Genomic DNA, 20664 nt, shown 5'->3' with positions numbered 1-20664 from the left:
CCCCCGCGAGCCGACTGGTCGGGGCTCGCCGCCCTCTGGTTTCTCACGGACAGGTGGGGCTCTTTGTCTGTGGGCCGTACCGACAGCCCGTCGTGGGAGCATGGCCTTCTCTACCATGGGTGATGTCACAGGCTGCATGGAAACCGTGTCGCGCCGGGCGAGGGATGTCCGCCCAGTACGCTCCACTGTGGCCACGCCCCGCCCTGGATTCAGGGGTGGCAGGCTGCGCTGTAGCCACGCCCCGTCTCGTCATGATTACGTGGGTGCAAACTTTGAGGGCACGTGGGGCCGCCTGCTAGGATTCGGCCCGCTTCGAGGCTGCTTCCTGGAGTCCGCCAGCCTTCGGCAGCCGGCCAATTGGACCAGCCGGCCCCAAGGAGGCGGCACTTTGTCTTTGATGCTTGAGGGGCGCAGCCGTCCCCGATGTCTTGAAATACCATGGGGGCTGATGAGGCTACCCGCGATCATTTACTCCGACAAAGACGAACGACTACATCAACCGCATTGTCATAACGCTTCCGCTTTCGGTCTATGAGGGTACGTGGACAACACTCTCCCCTCTCGTTGCTATGCATCACCTAGATGGATCTTCCGTGTGCGTAGGATTTTTTTTGAAATTACTGTGTTCCCCAACACCTCCACACCGCTCCAACGGAGATTTACTTCCCCTCAAAGGGTAGGAACTTCGGTAACACATCCTCATCTTCACCGCTGTCGGTGTTCTGGCAACGGGGGTCCCCAGACTTTCCTGCCTACGGCCCACGTCGTGGCTCCTCTAGCGGCCCTGTACGGCCCGTCTTCACCAGCACACACTCAAGACCCTCGCGAGGGGCCAAGCCTCGCGAGGCGGACGACACAAGACCTCCTCGGGAGTGGACTCACCAGGTTGGCTCGCGAGGGGCGGAGAGATCAAGGCAAGGTGAACCTCGCGAGGTTCCCGTGACGCAAGCCATGACGACCAAGGCCAGGCGGGCGCCAGCGCGCGCAGTGTCCTCATTTCCTCTTTGGTGCTAAAGGGGCAAGCGCAGGCGAGGAGTCCCGAGGCATCAGGCAAAGGTTTCCATATCGGTGCAACGAGACCAAGACCAGCAGGACGGCAGGACGGAGATCACCGTGGATCCCAAGACAGCGTCACCACCAGAGCCTTTGGCAGGCGAAGACCACCTTTAGTCAGGATAGCTTGTACTAGTTGTCCCCTTTCAAATTGGCCGTTGTGGCATCCCTTCCCGCTCAATATTTGGGAAGAGGACCAGGGCCTCTATAAATAGGACTAGCCACCACAGTAGGAGGCATCTCGAACTTAGTCGGAGCAAGCTCGAGTTCATCTCGAGCAATCCTCACCCACACAAGTCCATTGAGCACAAGAACACCTCTCCTCGGGAGGCTGTTCTTCCCTTATACTATTCATCCTCAGCCCAAGAGGCAATCCACCACCACCACACTGGAGTAGGGTATTACACCACAATGGTGGCCCGAACCAGTATAAATCTTGTGTCCCTTGTGTTGTGAGTTCGTCGAGCCTTACCTTGAGATTGCGGTGAGGGTGAGGGCGTGATTAGGTAGGGGAGATCTTCATGTGCACCCCAGTGTTCGAACCTCAAGGGTTTTGCCGGAACCCGAAATCTGACATTTGGCACGCCAGGTAGGGGTGTGCCGGAGCTTTCCTTCCATCGATCTGTGCTTCGCCACCACCGCGCTCCGCCCCCATGGAAAGCGCAGCGCTTCCTGCTCCGACGACCAATGCCAGCGGCGGGGCCAGGGGGCTTCGGGCCTTGGCCCCCGCCTTACGACAGGTGCAGTGGCCGCCCAAATTCAAGCCGGAGATGCCACCGCGCTACGGCGGCGCGGCGGACCCGGTGGCTTTCCTGCTAGCGTACGAGGAGGCCTTCCTCAAAGCTGGGGGCGACAATAGGGTCATGGCCAACTGGCTTCCCATGGCCCTGATGGGCGCATCGCGTGCCTGGCTGCTCACCCTCCCAGGATCTTCCGTGGCGTCTTGGGAGGAGTTGCGCGACCTCTTCACTGCATGCTTCGCGGCGCCGGCACCCCTCGCTGTGGCGGCCCTCCTCGCTGGCTCGCAAGCGCCGCCCTCAGACCGTCACCTCAAGCCGTTCCTTCGCCAGATCGGCGCCGCTTCCACGTGCCAGGGGGCTCCCCCGGGTTGGGCGGCGCCCGAGGCCGACCTCACCTTCGACTCAGGGAACCACCCCGTCACCACCGCCGGCTCGGGAGTGCTCCCAATGCTTTGCATGCCCACCATCTGCAACGTGGCCGTCACCAAGACCCTCATCGACGGCGGCGCCGGCCTCAACGTGCTCTCCGTGGAGGCCTTCAGCCTTCTTCATGTACCACTCGAGCGGCTCCGCCTCAGCAAGCCTTTCTCAGGGGTTGGCGGTGGCACCGCCCACTCCCTGGGGCAGATCCGCCTTCCTGTAACCTTCGGCACGCACGACAACTAGCGCACCGAGATGGTCGACTTCTACATCGCCCGCATCGGCCTCCCGTACAACGCCATCCTCGGGTACCCAGCTCTGGCCCACTTTATGGCAGCAACCCATCCGGCTTACAACCTCATGAAGATGCCCAGGAGCAAGGGCGTCCTCACCGTCGCGGGGGACACCAAGGAGGCTCTGGTGGCGCTCAAGCTTGCCCTCAAGACCGCCGCGGCAGCGCAGCCCACCGACGCGGATGCCTCCAAGGCCAAGGAAGCCGCACCAACCAAGAAGAAGCAGTTGTTCACCCAAGACAAGGCTGAAACCAAGCAGGTGCCAGTCGATGAAGACGGGTCCTCAGGAGCCACCTTTACCATAGGTGTCGACCTCGACCCTGATCAAGAGGGAGCATTGGTGAAGTTCTTGTGCGCGAACATGGAGGTATTCGCATGGGAACCCAAACAGCTGGTGGGGGTCCCGAGAGGGGTGATTGAGCATCACTTAAAGGTGTGCCCCAATGTACGCCCTGTGAAGCAGCGGGCGAGACGACAGTCCACGGAGAAGCAGGCCTTCATCATCCAAGAAACCCGCAAGCTGGAGGTGGCGGGTGCCATTCGCGAGGTTCGGTACCCCGAGTGGCTGGCGAACCCCGTCGTTGTGCCGAAGAAAGGCGGGAAGGAGCGCATGTGTATCGACTTCACCAACCTCAACAAGGCCTGCCCCCGAGATCCTTTCCCGCTTCCATGCATCGACCAGATCGTCGACTCCACCACCGAGTGCGATTTGCTGTGCTTCCTGGATGCGTTCTCAGGCTATCACCAGATCAAGATGGCGGTAGAAGATGTGGAGAAGACCGCCTTCCTGACCCCGTGTGGGGTGTACTGCTATACTTGCATGCCTTTCGGACTATGCAACGCAGGAGCGACCTTCCAGCGGCTGATGCACATCTCCTTAGGACGACAGCTCGGGAGAAACGCGGCGGCCTACGTCGACGACATTGTGGTGATGTCTCGGGAGGTGAGAACTTTGATTCAAGACCTGGAAGAGACCTTCGTGAGCCTACGCCAGGTGAACTTACGGCTCAACCCGGAGAAGTGCGTATTCGGTATCCCTTCCGGCAAGCTGCTGGGCTTCCTCGTGTCCTACAGGGGGATCGAGGCCAACCTAGAGAAGGTCAAGGCAATCGAAGACATCAGTCCACCACAAACCCTCAAAGAAATGCAGAAGCTTGCCGGTTGTGTGGCTGTGTTGGGGCGCTTCATCTCCAAGCTGGGAGAGCGCGCCCTACCCTTCTTCAAGCTGAAGAAGAAGAAGGGCCCGTTTGAGTGGACCCCAGAGGCCGACCGAGCATTTCAAGACCTCAAGAGATACCTGACCAGCCCTCCAGTGATGGTAGCCCCGCGCCCCCTCGAGCCCCTGGTGCTTTACCTTGCTGCCACTCCCTACTCTGCCAGCGCGGCTCTAGTAGCGGTTCGGGAAGAGCGCCAGGTCAAGGGCGCATCACGCCAAGCTGCGCCCCCAGCAGGAGCAATACAAAACCAGGAGGGCACCGCGAAGGCCGCAACAGTGGCAGCAAAGGACCAAGCTCAGCAGGACGACGCCCTTGAGCCTGCAGAGGCCCCGACAAGCGATCAGGCGTTGGGGGCACCCTCAGGAGGCGCCCCAACTTCCAGAAGGCGAAGGCCTCATCAGCGCACACGCTCTTGTCGAGCACCCAGTGTATTTCGTCAGCACGGTATTGCGGGACGCAAGGGCACGGTACCCCATGCCTCAGAATCTCTTACTCGCGCTCTTGGTGGCTTCGTGTAAGATGCGGCACTACTTTCAAGGTCACCCCATCAAGGTCGTCTCAGACTACCCGTTGGAGAGGGTGCTCAGGAGCCCCAACTCCGCCGGGAGGGTCGCCGAGTGGAATATCGAGCTGCAGGCATTCCAGTTGGAGTTCAGCACAACCAGGGTCATCAAGGGAGCCGCGCTCGCCGATTTCGTGGCAGAATGGACGGACGCCCCAGAGTTTGAAGCAGGACAGGATCGGTCACTCTCGCCGGGGAGTGAAGCGCCGGACGACTGGGTCCTGTATTTTGATGGTGCCTTCGCACTCTAGGGCGCGGGGGCTGGAGCAGTGCTCATCTCACCCACTGAGGACAAGCTCTACTACGACGTGCAGCTTTGCTTCCAGCAGGGCGAGAAGGCCTCCAACAACATTGCAGAGTACGAAGGCCTCATAGCTGGCCTGAAGGCTGCGGCGGCCCTGGGGGTGAAGCGCCTCACCATCAAGGGGGACTCGCAGCTCCTCGTCAACTTCTCCAAAAAGGTGTACGAGCCGCGGGACGAGCACATGGAAGCGTACCTCGCGGAGGTGCGCAAGATGGTGAAACAGTTCCTGGGCCTGGAGTTGCAGCACGTGCCCCGTGGGACCAACCAGGAGGGCGACGACATCGCCAAGAGAGCATCCAAGCGGCTGCCCCAAGATCCCGGCGTCTTTGAGGAGCGGCTCCTCAAGCCATCGGCGACGCCACCACTTTAAAGGACAGCGCAGCCTCGGGAGGAGCTCCCACAGCCACCTGCCACGGGAGCCCCGGCCTATGGCCCAACCTCGGGGGCGCGTCTACTCTTGGCGCTCGAGCCTCAGGAGGGATACTGGACCAAGGAATTCAAGGAATACCTGACGCAAGGGACGCTGCCGGAGAAGGAGGAGGACGCGGAGCGCGTGGCCCGGCAAGCCACGCCATACAGCATCCAAGACGGTGAGTTATACGGGAAGCGACCAAATGACTTTTCCCTGCGTTGCATCTCCAGGGAATAGGGGAAATAGTTGCTAGCTGACATACACGGCGGGGACTGCGGGCACCACTCGTCGTCGCGAACCCTCGTCGGCAAGGCATTCCGCAGTGGATTCTACTGGCCTACGGCGCTCAACGACGTGACTGAGCTGGTGAAGTCTTGCGAGGCCTGTCAGTTCCACGCCAAGCAGATTCATCAACCGGCTCAGGGCCTCCAGACCATCCCACTCTCGTGGCCATTCGCAGTCTGGGGGCTGGATATCTTGGAACCGTTCCCTCGAGCGCCTGGGGGCTACCGCTACCTCTACATCGCCATTGACAAGTTCACCAAGTGGGCAGAGGTTGAAGCCGTCCGCACCATCCCAGCCGGCTCCGCGGTCAAGTTCATCATGGGTCTCGTGAGCCATTTTGGGGTCCCCAACCGCATCATCACCGATAACGGCTGGCAGTTCACCAGTAATCTCTTCAAAACGTATTGTGCTAACCTTGGAACGCATATCTGCTACGCTTCAGTGGCGCACCCTCGAAGCAATGGTCAAGCCGAACGCGCCTATGCGGAGGTCTTGAGAGGCCTCAAGACCAGGACCTTCAAGAAGAAGCTCGAACCTTGTGGCAGGGGCTGGCACGACAAGCTCCAGTCCGTGTTGTGGTCCATCCGCACCACCGCCACCAAGCCGACGGGCGAGACTCCATTCTTCCTCGTCTACGGAGCAGAAGCGGTTCTCCCTCACGAGGTCAAGCATCGCTCCGCACGGGTCCTGGCGTTTGATGAGACGCAGCAGGTCGCCACGCGGGGGATGGACCTCGTACTGGGGGCGGAACGTCACTGCGAAGCCACGCTACGGGCGGCAAGATACCAGCAAGCACTGTGGCGGTACCACTGCCGCAGCATCCGCTCCAGGACGCTCGAGGTGGGTGACCTCGTCCTGAGGCGGGTGCTCTCCAGGGAAGGGCTGCATAAGCTCTCACCCATGTGGGAGGGCCCGTTCAAGGTCGTCCATGTCTCCAGGCCTGGCGCCGCGCGCCTGGAGACGCAGGACGGGGTACCCATCTGGAACGCTTGGAACATCCAGCACCTCCAGAAGTTCTACCCATGAAGAAAGGCCCAACGCCTGTGAAGAAGGCCAAGTGCCTGTGAAGGTCTCCGCTCGTGACACTCTCACGTAATAATGAGTGGGGCTGTACACGCCCCGGAGTCTCAGGAGTGCCGCCCTCGGGCCTTTGGGGCTCCCTCCCACGTCCTAGTGGCAGCACTTAGCTCCGCGCTGGTGAGAAGACAAGAAGACTAGACTAGGTGCCATACGCGGCTTTTCATTTGCTTTCCGTAGTTGGCTCGCCCCTCTTTAATCGAATTTGCTTTCTAGTGATCTTTGCCGGTCTTGTTCCATCGCCTTCTGCCTCCATTTTTGCCTTTGTTTCTCTGTTTTGACTTGTGCTCTCTCTCACATACCTCACGAGGGAGCTGAACAGGTACCCTCGTGAGCTTCCCTTTTTCTGTTTTTCGCGAGGCACCCTCATTCGAGCTCGCAAGCTGGCGCACCTCTCTCAATCCGTGCCCCTCGGGTACCGCGATACGAAGCACTGGGTCAAGGCCAGCGGTGCCTGCGACCGAGGCTCGGGAAAACGATAAGTCTCCTGACGAGTTTTTTGCAGCTCCTAGGTGCCTACCAGGCGAAGAAGGCCTCGCTAGGCACTGGGAAGCAAGCACCTCGCGAAGTGGAGACTACTTCGAGCACGTCAAGCTAAGTTATCTCTACATAAAACGACGATGTTGCGACCCGACACAGGAACGATAAACATAGCATAATAACTGGGAAATCATAGTTTGTTGCACGCCCCTCCGGGACTCCATACTGGTTGTTCTCTTAATGCAGGAAGGAAAGGGAGAACGAAATAAAAATGGCACGTGCCCCCACAGTGGTTCGCGAGGGCGGGCTCTCGGTGCCGTCCCGAGCTCAGCCAGGCCCCTCCTCGCACTTCACGGGGGCGCTGCGACGAGATGACCCGCTGCTGCCTTCGAAGCGGGCGTGGCGGCGTGGCAACTGGTCATAACCGCCGCTGCTGGAGCTGTCGCCGGAGGAAGAGCCGCCGTAGCTGGACGAGACGTGGTCGGCAGCAAGGGCGATTTCGCCTTCATCCTTGTCACGACCATCGCCAAGGCCTTGCCACCTCCTGCCTTACGACTATGTCATGGCGGTGGACCGGCCTCTTCTTCGGCGAAAGCGGCCCGGGCCCGTCGCGGGGAGCTTTTCCCTTCTCCGCGGCCGAGAATCTTCGGATTGGCGCCATGGTGTCTCTACTAGCAATGGAGCAAAGGAGAAGAAGCAAGCAGAGCGGGAAGAGATGAGCGACGGTGGCTCTGCCCCCCTCCTCATTTATAGTAAGAGGAGGCCAACCGGCGACCCCCACGATCTCAGGTAATGATAACCCATTTTGCATGCAGCAGGGACTCGTCAAGTCGGGCAGTTGCCGAGGTAGCGTGGGGGAGCGGAGACGCCCACGTCCAATCAACCGCCACGCGTCGGCCAAGGCCGCAGGCTGTTGGGGCCCGCGGCGCTCCGCACTTGCCCTTTGCCTTCGCCCCGAAGCCAAGTCCGAGCGCGCCTTGGGCCCGGGGGCTACTGTCGGCATTCTGGGAACGGGGGTCCCCACACTTGCCTACCTGCGGCCCACGGCGTGGCTCCTCTAGCGGCCCAGTATGGCCCGTCTTCACCAGCAAACACTCAAGACCCTCGCGAGGCGGACGACACAAGACCTCCTCGGGAGCGGCCTCGCCAGGTTGGCTCGCGAGGGGCGGAGAGATCAAGGCAAGGTGAACCTCGCGAGGTTCCCGTGACGCAAGCCATGACGACCAAGGCCAGGCGGGCGCCAGCGCGCGCAGTGTCCTCATTTCCTCTTTGGTGCTAAAGGAGCAAGCGCAGGTGAGGAGTCCCGAGGCATCAGGCAAAGGTTTCCATATCGGTGCAACGAGACCAAGACCAGCAGGACGTCAGGACGGAGGTCACCGTGGAGCCCAAGACGGCGTTACCACCAGAGCCTTTGGCAGGCGAAGACCACCTTTAGTCAGGATAGCTTGTACTAGCTGTCCCCTTTCAAATTGGCCGTTGTGGCATCCCTTCCCGCTCAATATTTGAGAAGAGGACTAGGGCCTCTATAAATAGGACTAGCCACCACAGTAGGAGGCATCTCGAACTTAGTCGGAGCAAGCTCGAGCTCATCTCAAGCAATCCTCACCCACACAAGTCCATTGAGCACAAGAACACCTCTCCTCAGGAGGCTGTCCTTCCCTTGTACTGTTCATCCTCAGCCCAAGAGGCAATCCACCACCACCACACTGGAGTAGGGTATTACACCACAACAGTGGCCCAAACCAGTGTAAATCTTGTGTCCCTTGTGTTGTGAGTTCATCGAGCCTTACCTTGAGATCGCGGTGAGGGTGAGGGCGTGATTAGGTAGGGGGAGATCTTCATGCGCACCCCAGTGTTCGAACCTCAAGGGTCTTGTCGGAACCTGAAATCCGACAACCACCTCCACTTGTGGTTACTTCTTACCTTTACTTTGAGCAAGCTTTACTTGTGTTGTATCACTTGCTTGCTTGTGTTGTTGTCGTTGCTAGCATAATATAGGTTGTTCACCTAGTTGCATATCTAGATAACCTATTTGTTGCTAAACCTAATTTGTTAAGAAAAACTAAAAATTTGGCAGTTGCCTATTCACCCCCCTCTAGTCAACCATACGATCCTTTCAATTGGTATCAGAGCCTTATCTCTTTATTAAGGGCTTTACCACCCAAAGAGTTGGTTGACAGCGGGGAAAGGGTTGGAGATGTACCCGAGGCAGTGGAGTTGAATTCGATCACCTGAGATGACTTAAATGAAGTTATGGCTTCGCTTAAGACGTCGATGACGGCTGAGGTCAAGTCCATGTTCAAAGAACTCCTTGAGGGGTTGAAAACTTCTACCGGCCCATTGCAAGTGGTTAATCCCACCGCATCGTAATCGGATGCCAACTCCGGTAAGGAGGGGGCTAGTAGTGATAAGGTTAATTTGCCTCAAGGAAAGAATGGGTTGGGGACCCATTCCTCGGTTCCCCCTCACTCGGTCTATGGAGGACCAATACCCTCACCTCATATTAACAACCTTGGTCCTCCTCCTAAGCTTGTGAAGAATGATTTTCCTAATTGGGTCTTTCGTATCAAATCTAATTTGAATCACAGCTCAACACATCTTTGGAGAATCATTGAACAATGCTTCTACCCGGATGATCCAAGCAACCTCACTCCAAGAGAAGAGGTGGACAATCAATCCAACCACTCTGCCTTGTTCATCCTTCAAGACGCAGTGCCTCCCGAAGATCTTGCTCACTTGCGCCCCTTCACACATGCAAAAGATTGTTGGGAACATATCGTCTCTTTGTACAAGGGAAGCTCAAGCATTCAAAGCTCCAACTTTGAGGTGGTACTTGATGAGGCTGATGAGTTTGTGATGCTTGATGATGAAGAGCCTCGTGATCTTTATCGGAGATTGACTACTCTTTGCAATCTCACTCTGAGATCACGGGAGCAAGGATACAGATGATAGTTGGATCAAGCCCAAGTTCCTCAAGGCCATAATGCCATTCAATAAGGCCATGTCCTCCGCGATCTGTCAAAGACCAGACTTCCACACCTTGTCCTTAAGCGATGTGTTGGATGAGTTTATTGCCATGGACATCTTGAACAAGACCACCGATAACATTCTTGCTAGTGTCCAACGGTCAAAGAAAGCCTCCCCAACCTTGCTTTGAAGGCCAAGGCAATTCTGAAAGAAGAAGAGGAAGAAGAAGAAAGTTGCCCCGAAGACACCAAATATGCTTACCACGAGCAGTTGGCTCTTGCGTCAAGGCAATTTTGGGGCAGCAAGAGAAACTCAAGGCCCAACTTCCAAGAACAACTCAAGTGGCTCCAAGGGCAAGAAAAGTGTGAGAACTTTCTACAATTGTGGCAATGTGAGTCACTTTGTGGTGGATTTCCCCTACGAGAAGAGGGAAGGCAATGGTGACAAGCTCATTCGCAGAGACAAGGCCAAGTCCTTCCCAAACAAGAACAACTTCAACAAGAAGGTGCCACAAAAGGGATTGGTGGCACAAGAAGAGTACATCTCCGATGATGAGGATGATGATGCAAGTAGTGAAGGAATGGTGACGGCCTCCGTGGCCATTGCCACCTCTTCCCGGACCAAGGTGTCACTCTTCAACGCCCCCAACGAGAACCTCATCCCCAAGTGCCTCATGGATAAAGGCATTAACAAGGTAACCTCCAACATCAAAACTTCCATCACAACTAATCCTTCTTTGTTGGATTGTGTGGATGAACATGAGGAGGTAAAGGTGGATGAGAATGAGTTTGACAAGTTCTTGGGTAAGCTCAAAGGTGAGACCAAGAAGCACTTTGTTGCTCTCTTGGAACAACTAGGTGAGGCCAATGTTATCATTGAGTCTCATGAGGAAACCAATGTTGGGGATATCGCTTATCGGGAACTTATCGGTCGACCCATGATATGGGGTAAATCGGCCTGTTTATCGGCATATCAGCTGATTTATCGCCATATCGGCTGATTTATCTTATCGGTCAGACAACGGTAAGCGAGAAATCGGCCGATTTATCGGAATATCGGAAGATATCTTGAACAGTGGAGGAAACCATCACTAAGATGGAGGGGCATAGCCGTGACTATGCCGATGAGATAGCGGATCATTCCATTGCTCTAGAGGAAGAGCGAGGTCTTCGTTTGGCTCTTGAGGAGTCACACAACGTTGATTTTGCTAAGTTGCAAAAAGATCATGACCATGCTCTTGTCCTTACTCGTGTGCTTAAATCCGAGAAGGTTGCACTTGGGGTTGGCCATGATAGACTCACGGAAGAGTTTGACATACTTGACAAGGCTCACAACAGGTCTTGAAGAGTGTTCATGCCTCTCTCAAAGAGTCTCATGCTCAACTCCAAGTGAAGCTAACCAAGGAGATAGCCACTTACCCTCCTTTAGTTTTAAATGACAATGCCCATGCTACTAACCCTTGTTGTGAGCATGTGCATCTTGTGGAGGAGAATGCCAAGTTGAAAGAGCAACTTGAGAAAGGCCTTGTGACTTGCATACAAGGTGAGAAGAACCTCAGTGACCTTTTGAGCAATCAAAAGGTAGTTGTGGCAAAGGAAGGACTTGGGTTTGTACCTAAGTCAAAGAACAAGAAGACCAAGGCCAAGCAACCTCTCCCGCTTAAGGAGATCTTCGTCAAGGCGGAGGAGGGTGCTCTTGAGAAGAAGGACAAGGGTGTGGGTGGTAATGCCAAGAAGGTCAAGACCACCCCTCCCAAGAAAGCCGGCGATTTTAACCCTTCATATGTTTTATGTCGTGCTAGTGATGGGCATGTTTATGTCAAATTTGTTGGTTCTTATTATGAGTACATTGAATGGTCTATCTGCATTCCTAAGACCCTTGTTGCTAAGATCAAAGGACCCATTAAAAAATGGGTACCTAAATCGAAGCATTAATCTCTTGTAGGAGTTTGCTTCCGGTGGGGTGTCATGGTTGCTCGATAGTGGAGCAACAAATCATATGACCGGGAGCAAGGACTTGGTGGTGGACGTGCAACCAAGCCCATATATGCCCACCCATGCCCAATTCGGTGATGCTTCCACATCTAAGGTATTGGGTCTTGGCAAAGTGGTCATCTCTCAATATTTATCCTTTGAGAAGGTCATGCTTGTTGAGACCCTTGCATAAAATTTACTTTCCGTTCGTCAACTTGCTCTCATGGGATTTGTAACATTCTTTGATCTTGATACCGTGGCCCTTTTGTGGAGCAAGACTCTTAAAGTAGCTTTTGTTGGGCATGTCGAGAACGATCTCTATGTGGTAAACTTTTCGAAGCGACCCACTAGGACCGCGACTTGCCTAATGGCTTAAGTTGATGTGGGATGGCTTTGGCATCGCCGACTAGCCCACGTCAATATCCTCAAAGGGCATCACGTTCGTGGACTAACAAATGTGAGTTTGGCCAAAGACCATGCTTGCAATGCTTGAATTGAAGGAAAACTACATGAGACGGCTCACCAACCCACGACTATCATCTACTCAAAGAGGCCCTTGGAGCTCCTTTACATGGATCTCTTTGGTCCTCCATCCTTTGATAGTCTTGGGGGAAGAAAATATTGCTTGGTGATTGTGGATGGTTATTCAAGATACACTTGGGTATACTTCTTCAAGAGGAAGAGTGAGACCCAACAAACCATCATCGACTTTGCTAATGAAGCTCGACGTCAACATGGAGCAAAGATATTGATGATTAGAAGTGACAACGGCACCGAAGTCAAGAACTACACCTTGGATGAGTTCCTTAGTGATGAGGGGATCATGCACCAATACGCCGCACCATACACCCCTCAACAAAATGGTGTTGCAAAGAGGAAGAACTGGACGCTGATGGATGCGGCAAGGACCATGATGGCAGAATTCAAATCTCCGCACAACTTTTGGGCCGAAGCCATCAACACTGCATGTCATGAATCCAATCAGCTCTATCTCCGCAAAGGCTTGAACAAGACTCCATATGAGATACTTACCATTAACAAGCCCAACCTCAAGTACTTCCGGGTGTTCGGGTGTAAGTGTTTCATTCTCAAGAAGACGTTTGTTTGTCTAAATTTGAACCTAGATCTCAAGGGGACGTATTTGTTGGTTATACTACAAACTCACATGCTTACCGTGTCCTCAACAAGTCCAATGGACTCATTGAGGAGACGTGTAACATGGAGTTTGATGAAAATAATGGCTCCCAAGTGGAGCAAAGTGGTCTTTGTGATGCAGGTGATGAAATTCCTCCTCAGGCCATAAGAAGAATGGGATTGGTCAAATACTCCCCATTGAGGAACCCCTTGTGGCCGAAGGAGAAGGAAAATGTTCTACTGTAACATCCCAAAATTCTAAATTTTGGAATGTTAATTATTTAAATAGAATTAATTTAAAATTGGCTTGTGTTGCTTTTTGTTTGTAAATTTTGACTAGGATTTGAAACTTTTGGAGTTTAAATGGATATTAAAGTGAGAGGGAATAAAAGGACTTTCCCAATTATTATTTTGAATCTTATTTTGGGTTTGAGAATTTTCAGAATATTTCCAACTTAAATATGAGAGAGGATGACATGACTTCCTCAAAGAATAATATTGGTGAATAATTGAGAATTCTCTCATTTGGATGTTGAACATTTAAAACAAATTCCAACTCAAGAATAATTTTTATGAGAGAAGGTAACATGACTCCTTCAATAGTCGGAAATTCTTTAAATGTTATTTGAATATTCTTTGGAGTTTAAAAATATTTGATGGAACATTTTATAAGTGTCAAAGTAAAGTTACAAAAAAATTATATGTTTTTTTATAAGTATTTTGGCCTGAAAAAAATGTTCGCTGTTTTCAATGTATGTAGCCTATATATGACTGAAAATTTCCTTGGTATTTTACTGAGGTGATTTGGTATATTTGTTTTACCCAATATGTTTCCTACTAGTGGTTTTTTTTAGGCAACCTACTAGTGGTTAAATAGAAACCTATTCTAAACCTTAAACCTACTCGGGCAACAGCCCAGCACTGTCCTGATAGTGCATCAGCCCAGCAGCGGCAGCAGGCCCGTCCCCAGCCGCGCGATCCCCTCTGTCTGCCTCTGTTTTCTCCTCTGCGTATGAAATGTGGGACCCGCGCCCTGTCTTCTACCTCCCGTCCGAGTTCCTCTTCAGCACGACACCGCCGCCGCACGAACCCCGCAAGGATCGCGCCCGATCTCCCTGACCCCTCCGCGATTCGGTCCATCTCAAACTGCAACGTGATCTCTACGAATCCCTCATCCGATTCCCCGAAACGCTGCTCGAGTTTGCCCTCGGAATCGAGCGCGACGACCCCGCTAATCGCAGCCGCCTGAAGCTACTCCGGCGACAAACTCCGGCCGCCCCGTAAGCCCTTCTCCTCACTGAGCATGCCACCTTCTCCACATTGCTGTCGCGGACTCCTCTGACCTCCTGTTTTCTCCCAGATGCGAACCGAGTCGAGCTCCCCCTGAAGACCCGATCTCGCCGGAGCATAGCCGCCGCGCGAGGACGCCTAGATCACCTTCGACTGCACCTCCGACCTCGCTGTGTCGCACCCCACCTCTCCAGTTATTTCCCCGGCGCCTATGGCCACAAGGAGCGACACCATCGCCGATCAGAGCTGCTCCACGACGGTCCCCATTGTTTCCGGCAGTTTTTTTTTTCGGTGACAGATTTTCAACCCAATTTCGTTTTTGACAGATTTTCAACCCAATTTCGTTTCGCTACATCTGGTGATCCGTATATTCAAATCGAGTGATTCTTTTTCCTACATGATCACCATGACCTCTACTATCCCGTAGAGTAAATATTTCAATTGTTCAAACTTTTCAAATTTGAGCGAGTCAAATTTGAATTCAAACTTTCATATGGTGATATCTTGCAGACCGTAGCACATTTTCAATTGATTCCTTTTGCCCGTGAAACACTAGTACCAATACTTGCCGATCACATCCTGTATACTCAATATTCAAACACTTTTTGACCTGTTTCAAATTCAAATTCAGTTCATACTTCATCTCGCTATAACGTATGTTGTAGTATTTCTTTTTAATTAATTCTTTCGCCAAATGTGTCCTTATGCCATATGCAGTATGACACACAACTTGCATGTTGCTCTCCAAATACTTTTGACCTTATTCTATATCATCTCAAACATAAGATTTTATGGCAATATCTCTCTCTGCAGTAAATCTTGTGAGTTGATCCTTCCACCTTTCACCCTATAGCACATAGAGACCTATATTATATATTACAAGCCTATATATATTGATGTTGTTCAACCTTGCCATATTTGTTTTGTTATTCTTTTGGTTCTTCTTCATGGCATGGTTATTTATTTGGATTCTTTCATTTGCGATAGATTGCTCGGAGCCTGACGAGTAGAATTATCAGGAATTGTGAGTGCGAAGAACTTCATCCAACGTATGAATCAATTCGTGTATACACTGAGCTTATGTGAGGATTATATATATAACAAATTGAGTAGTAATTAAGGATTTAATTCACCTCTGGACGGACAGGGTTGTATCTCTGGACGGACAGGGTTGTATCATGGTTTCTTGTTCCTTTTCTAAGGACATGCGCCATGGCTAAGTGCGCCCGAATAGTATTGCTGGGTGGTTTCAAGAACATCATGGTTTATACCCTCTGAATGTAAGTGGGTGTCGTCCAGGCTTAAAAAGGTCAGACAGACTTAGTGACTAGTAGCTTCCATGTATAGCCACTCGCTAATATGGGCTCTGGCTTAGTTGATCAGTTGCGGAAACCTTACCCGGATGGGCCTCCTGTGGGACTAGGAGACTGCTTCTGAAAGACTTTGTCTCAATCTTCGGGTTGAGTCCAGTGGGTAAAGTGCGCAAACCTGTGCAGAGTGTAATCATGATTAGTCGTGTCCCCAGTTATGGACATATTTGAGCAACTATGCCATTATAGTTGTTGGATGATCTTGACAGATGATACAGTTACTAAAACTTGATGGGAAACTTAATAATGGGGATAGGTTGGAATTGGATTGCCCAATTCAACCATGTGTATTATTTGTAGCAAGACATAATTAAAATTTGACTATTATATTATGTAGTTATCAGGGGAAAATAGCTTTCTGCAAAACAACCACTACATTATCCTCTTGGTATACCTTGCATATAGAAGTAGGTCTGTTATATCATTCTCCGTGTGACTTGCCAATACATTCAAAGTATTGACCCTTCGTGGCTGCAATGTTTTATGTTGCAGATTTCATACGACGAGTGAGTGATCTGATGTAGGGTTACAATGTCTATACTTGACATTTGCATGTGGTGTTGATGGACTTCATGAAGATTTTATTTGCTTTTCCGCCATATATTTTTATGAGCTATGCAGGTATGTATTATATTAAATTCTGGATCTACGATGTAATATTATGACATGTGGTTTATTCTTGATATTACATCTTATACTGCGTGTGCTAGCTATTGATCCAGGGACTATCCAGAGACATCGAATCTTATCAGGTTCGGGTCGTTACAATATCCCCAAACCACCAGAGGCATCCACGAAAACACTTTTCCACCGCGCAACCTTCTGTACCTGTGAGATCCCATCTAGGGACCTTTTCCGGCACCTTGCCTGTCGGAGTAAATGGCCACGGGTAGCCTCATCAGCCTCCCATGGTATTTCAAGACATCGGGGCCGGCTGCGCCCCTCAAGCATCAAAGACAGAGGGCCGCCTTCTTGGGGCCGGCTGGTCCAAACGGCCGGCTGCCAGGAGGCGGCGGAATCCAGAAGACGGCCACGGAGTGGGCCGACTCCTAGTAGGCGGCCTCCAGAGAGGCCGACTCCTAGCACGCGGCCCCTCGTGCCCTCAAAGTTAGCACCCACATAATCAGGACGAGGCGGGGGGTGGCTACTGTGCAGCCCGTCACCCCCGAATCTACGGCAGAGCGTGGCCACAGTGCAGCGTACTGGGCGGACATCCCCCGACCGGCGTGGCACTGTTGCCACGCGATCTATGACATCATCCATGGCAGAGAGGCCATGCTCCCACGACGAGTTGTCGGTACGGTTCGCAGGCGGCGGCCCCTACCTGCCCGTGAGAGACCAGAAGGCGGCGAGCCCTGACCAATCGGTTGAGGGGGAGGCCGGCTCCTGGCCAGGCGGCCCTCCCCCCTCCTTGGAGTTTGTGCGCCATTTACCAGAAGAGACGGGGAGTGGCTACAGTGAACGCCTACCAGGCGGCGGGACTGTAGCCACGCTCTCCCCGACAAAGCACACATCATCAGAGACCCTGCCATAGTACTAAGCAGCCGACAAGACCTGCAAGCGGCGGGCGCGGCCTGTCGGCCAAGTACAAGACAGCCGGCGGGCCCAGCAGCCCGCGGAGAAGCCGGCGACCAGAGACACTGACATGCGGGTCCTACACCCGGCCAGATTACCATTGTACCCCTGGGGGGTAGGCCTATATAAACCCCCCGGGGCGCCCATACAAAGGGTTCAGCCTCTTAGATAGCACACACACCATACAGAGAGGGATAGAGCTAGCCTTGCCCTTCTTCCTCCTCTAGCCAAGCAGCTCAAGGAGCAAGCTTGTAGCTACTTGTTGAGATAGTGATCATGTGGAGACCCCGCGGAGCAGGACTAGGGTGTTATCTCTTAGGAGAGCCCCGAACCTGGGTAAGATGCGTCGGCGTACATGTCTACGCCTTATCCCGTTTCCAGGCACCAGCGATGTATTACTCTCCCCCACCATGATAAGCCATCCTTTGGCATATGTCGCATGACACCCCCGACATTTGGCGCCCACCTTGGGGCTAAGTGCACCGTCATCCGGAGATCTGTTCTGGACGGGAACCCTCTTTCTCCCTAGCGAGTGCAGCCAGCCCGGCACGCCCGATGGCATCTGCACCAACGCGTTGCATGGCGCAGAAGCCGCCTGCACAGCAAGCAGCCTCGCCGGTCTCATCGGCGGGATCCTCCTCTCCGACGAGCCCGCACCCGACGCGGGAGCAACCAGCTCCGAGAGCTGCCTCGTTGACCTCCTTGGCAAGCTCCACATCGCCAACGAGCCCTCCTCCGACCTAGAGTCGATCGGCTCCACAGACCCGATGCTTGTCGACTCCGACACGGCATCCCTCAACGCCTTCCCCACCAACGTGGTGGTCATTGACGACCTGCTCCCTCGAGTGGATAGCGGCGGCAGCACCGTCACGGAGGTGCTCGTCATCAGCCACGACAGAGCGTCTGGCGGAGCCGCTCAGGACCCGCTGCAGGCGGCACTACAGGACCTGTCCGTGCCCATCGCGGCAGACACCGACGCCGAGACGCTAGAAGTCTATCGCGTCTCCCTCGTCGAGAACACCAAGAAGTTGGCTACCATGAGACGCATCTCCGAGGCCTATCAGCGCGAGATCGACCGCGCCATTGGCGGCACGCCGGCTGTTGGCGAGCCCAGCCGCATGGGCACGGTCCGACAGTGTGGCGCTGCCGTCGCCAACATGTTCGGGGTAGACCGCCCTGTCTACGCCATGCCCATGGAGAACATACACGTTGCCCAGGCGGCAGTAGACGAGCTGGACCATCTGGAGGGCGACGATCGTCGCTGCATGACAGAGCGCGTTCACCAGCTCATCGACGCGACTGCCGCGCAGCAAGAAGTCGGCTACCGCGTGGTGGAACCCAGCGCGCAGGCCGAGAATCCTCCCCCCCCCCCGCCAAGACCAAGGCACGACCTCCCGGACACCGACAGGCGGCGTCCGCGACAGACGAGACCGAGAGCCGGCGGCTAGCTGCAGCCGCACACGCCTCACCATCGAGCGCGACCAAGACGGCCGCCCACGAGCAGTGGAATGACGGGACGATCGTCCGCCTCCTCCTCCTCCTCGCAGGGAGAGGCGTGCCTCCCCGCCGCCTATTGAGCACCCGACTCTCGGCGACCGGCTGGGCCGCTGTGAAGGAGTCGGAGAGAACGATGCCCGCCATCGGATCGACCGCCTAGCTCGATCCCTGGTGTTAGAAGAAGAAGAGGCAATCGGTCCGCCTTGTTTTGGCCCCCGCATTCGCGACGAGCCCTTCCCCAAAGGGTTCTCCCTCCCTCGAGACACGCCCAAGTACAACGGCTCCGTGAAGCCCGAAGATTGGCTGGTCGATCACTCCACCACGGTCAACATAGCAAACAGCAACAAGCGCGTTGCCGTGAAGTACGTGCCCCTCATGCTTCAGGGCACGACCCGGACATGGCTGAAGCCTCAAGCCCTATAGTGTCAACGGTTGGATAGACTTCACCGAAGTCTTCATCCGCAACTTCACCAGCACCTACAAGCGGCCGTCCAAGCCCCGCCAGCTTTCTCTGTGCATCCAAGGTCCCACCGAGTCCACTCACGACTACTTGACGCGGTGGGCCGAACTGCGCAACTCCTGCGAAGGGTTGCACGAGATGCAAGCCATAGAGTACTTCACCGCCGGGTGCCGAGAGGGCACCTTGCTCAAGCACCGACTCCTTTCCGACGAGCCGGCCACACTCGGTGAACTGCTGATTATAGCAGACAAGTACGCCACCGCCGATTCCTCCATGAAGTCGGAGCTCCACGTGGACGCGTCCGGGAAGGTGCTCCCTCCGACTCCTCGAACGCCGGCTGTGTTGGGGAACATAGCAAAAATTCAAAATTTTCTACGCATCACCAAGATCAATCTATGGAGTAACCTAGCAACGAGGGGAAGGAGAGTGCATCTACATACCATTGTAGATCGCGATGCGGAAGCGTTGCAAGAACGCGGATGAAGGAGTCGTACTCGTAGCGATTCAGATCGCGGTTGATTCCGATCTAAGCACCGAAGAACGGTGCCTCCGCGTTCAACACACGTGCAGCCCGGTGACGTCTCCCACGCCTTGATCCAGCAAGGAGAGAGGGAGAGGTTGGGGAAGACTCCATCCAGCAGCAGCACGACGGCGTGGTGGTGATGGAGGAGCGTGGCAATCCCGCAGGGCTTCGCCAAGCACCGCGGGAGAGGAGGAGGAGGGAGAGGGGTAGGGCTGCGCTGAAAGAGAGACGTTCTCATGTCTTGGGCAGCCCCAAACCTCAACTATATATAGGGGGGGGGGGCTGCGCCCCCTCTAGGGTTCCCACCCCAAGGGGTGGCGGCCAGCCCTAGATCCCATCCAAGGGGTGCGGCCAAGGGGAGGAGAGGGGGGGCGCCACTAGGGTGGGCCTTAAGGCCCATCTGGACCTAGGGTTTGCCCCTCCCACTCTCCCATGCGCCTTGGGCCCTGGTGAGGGGGCGCACCAGCCCACCTGGGGCTGATCCCCTCCCACACTTGGCCCACGCAGCCTTCTGGGGCTGGTGGCCCCACTTGGTGACCCCCGGGACCCTCCCGGTGGTCCCGGTACATTACCGATATCACCCAAAACTTTTCCGGTGACCAAAACAGGACTTCTCATATATAAATCTTTACCTCCGGACCATTCCGGAACTCCTCATGACGTCCGGGATCTCATCCGGGACTCCGAACAACATTCGGTAACCACGTATATCTATTCCCTATAACCCAAGCGTCATCGAACCTTAAGTGTGTAGACCCTACGGGTTCGGGAACCATGCAGACATGACCGAGACGTTCTCCGGTCAATAACCAATAGCGGGATCTGGATACCCATGTTGGCTCCCACATGTTCCACGATGATCTCATCGGATGAACCACGATGTCGGGGATTCAATCAATCCCGTATTCAATTCCCTTTGTCTATCGATATGTTACTTGCCCGAGATTTGATCGTCGGTATCCCTATACCTTGTTCAATCTCGTTACCGGCAAGTCTCTTTACTCATTCCGTAACTCACATCATCCCGTGATC

At 54.2% G+C, this 20664-nt stretch overlaps 1 long non-coding RNA gene across 1 annotated transcript; it reads left to right on the top strand.

Annotated features, from left to right (window-relative positions):
- Window positions 1-13948: 13948 nt before the first annotated feature.
- Window positions 13949-14849, top strand: LOC123124652 (uncharacterized). Its single transcript, XR_006461180.1, has 2 exons — window positions 13949-14197; window positions 14278-14849. It is a non-coding gene; the product is annotated as an uncharacterized lncRNA (long non-coding RNA).
- The last annotated feature ends 5815 nt before the right edge of the window (window positions 14850-20664 follow it).

This window comes from Triticum aestivum, chromosome 5D (assembly GCF_018294505.1).
Source record: "Triticum aestivum cultivar Chinese Spring chromosome 5D, IWGSC CS RefSeq v2.1, whole genome shotgun sequence".
Taxonomy (NCBI): domain Eukaryota; kingdom Viridiplantae; phylum Streptophyta; class Magnoliopsida; order Poales; family Poaceae; genus Triticum; species Triticum aestivum.
Note: the sequence above shows the minus strand (reverse complement) of the source record. Positions and strands in the feature narration are given on the sequence as shown.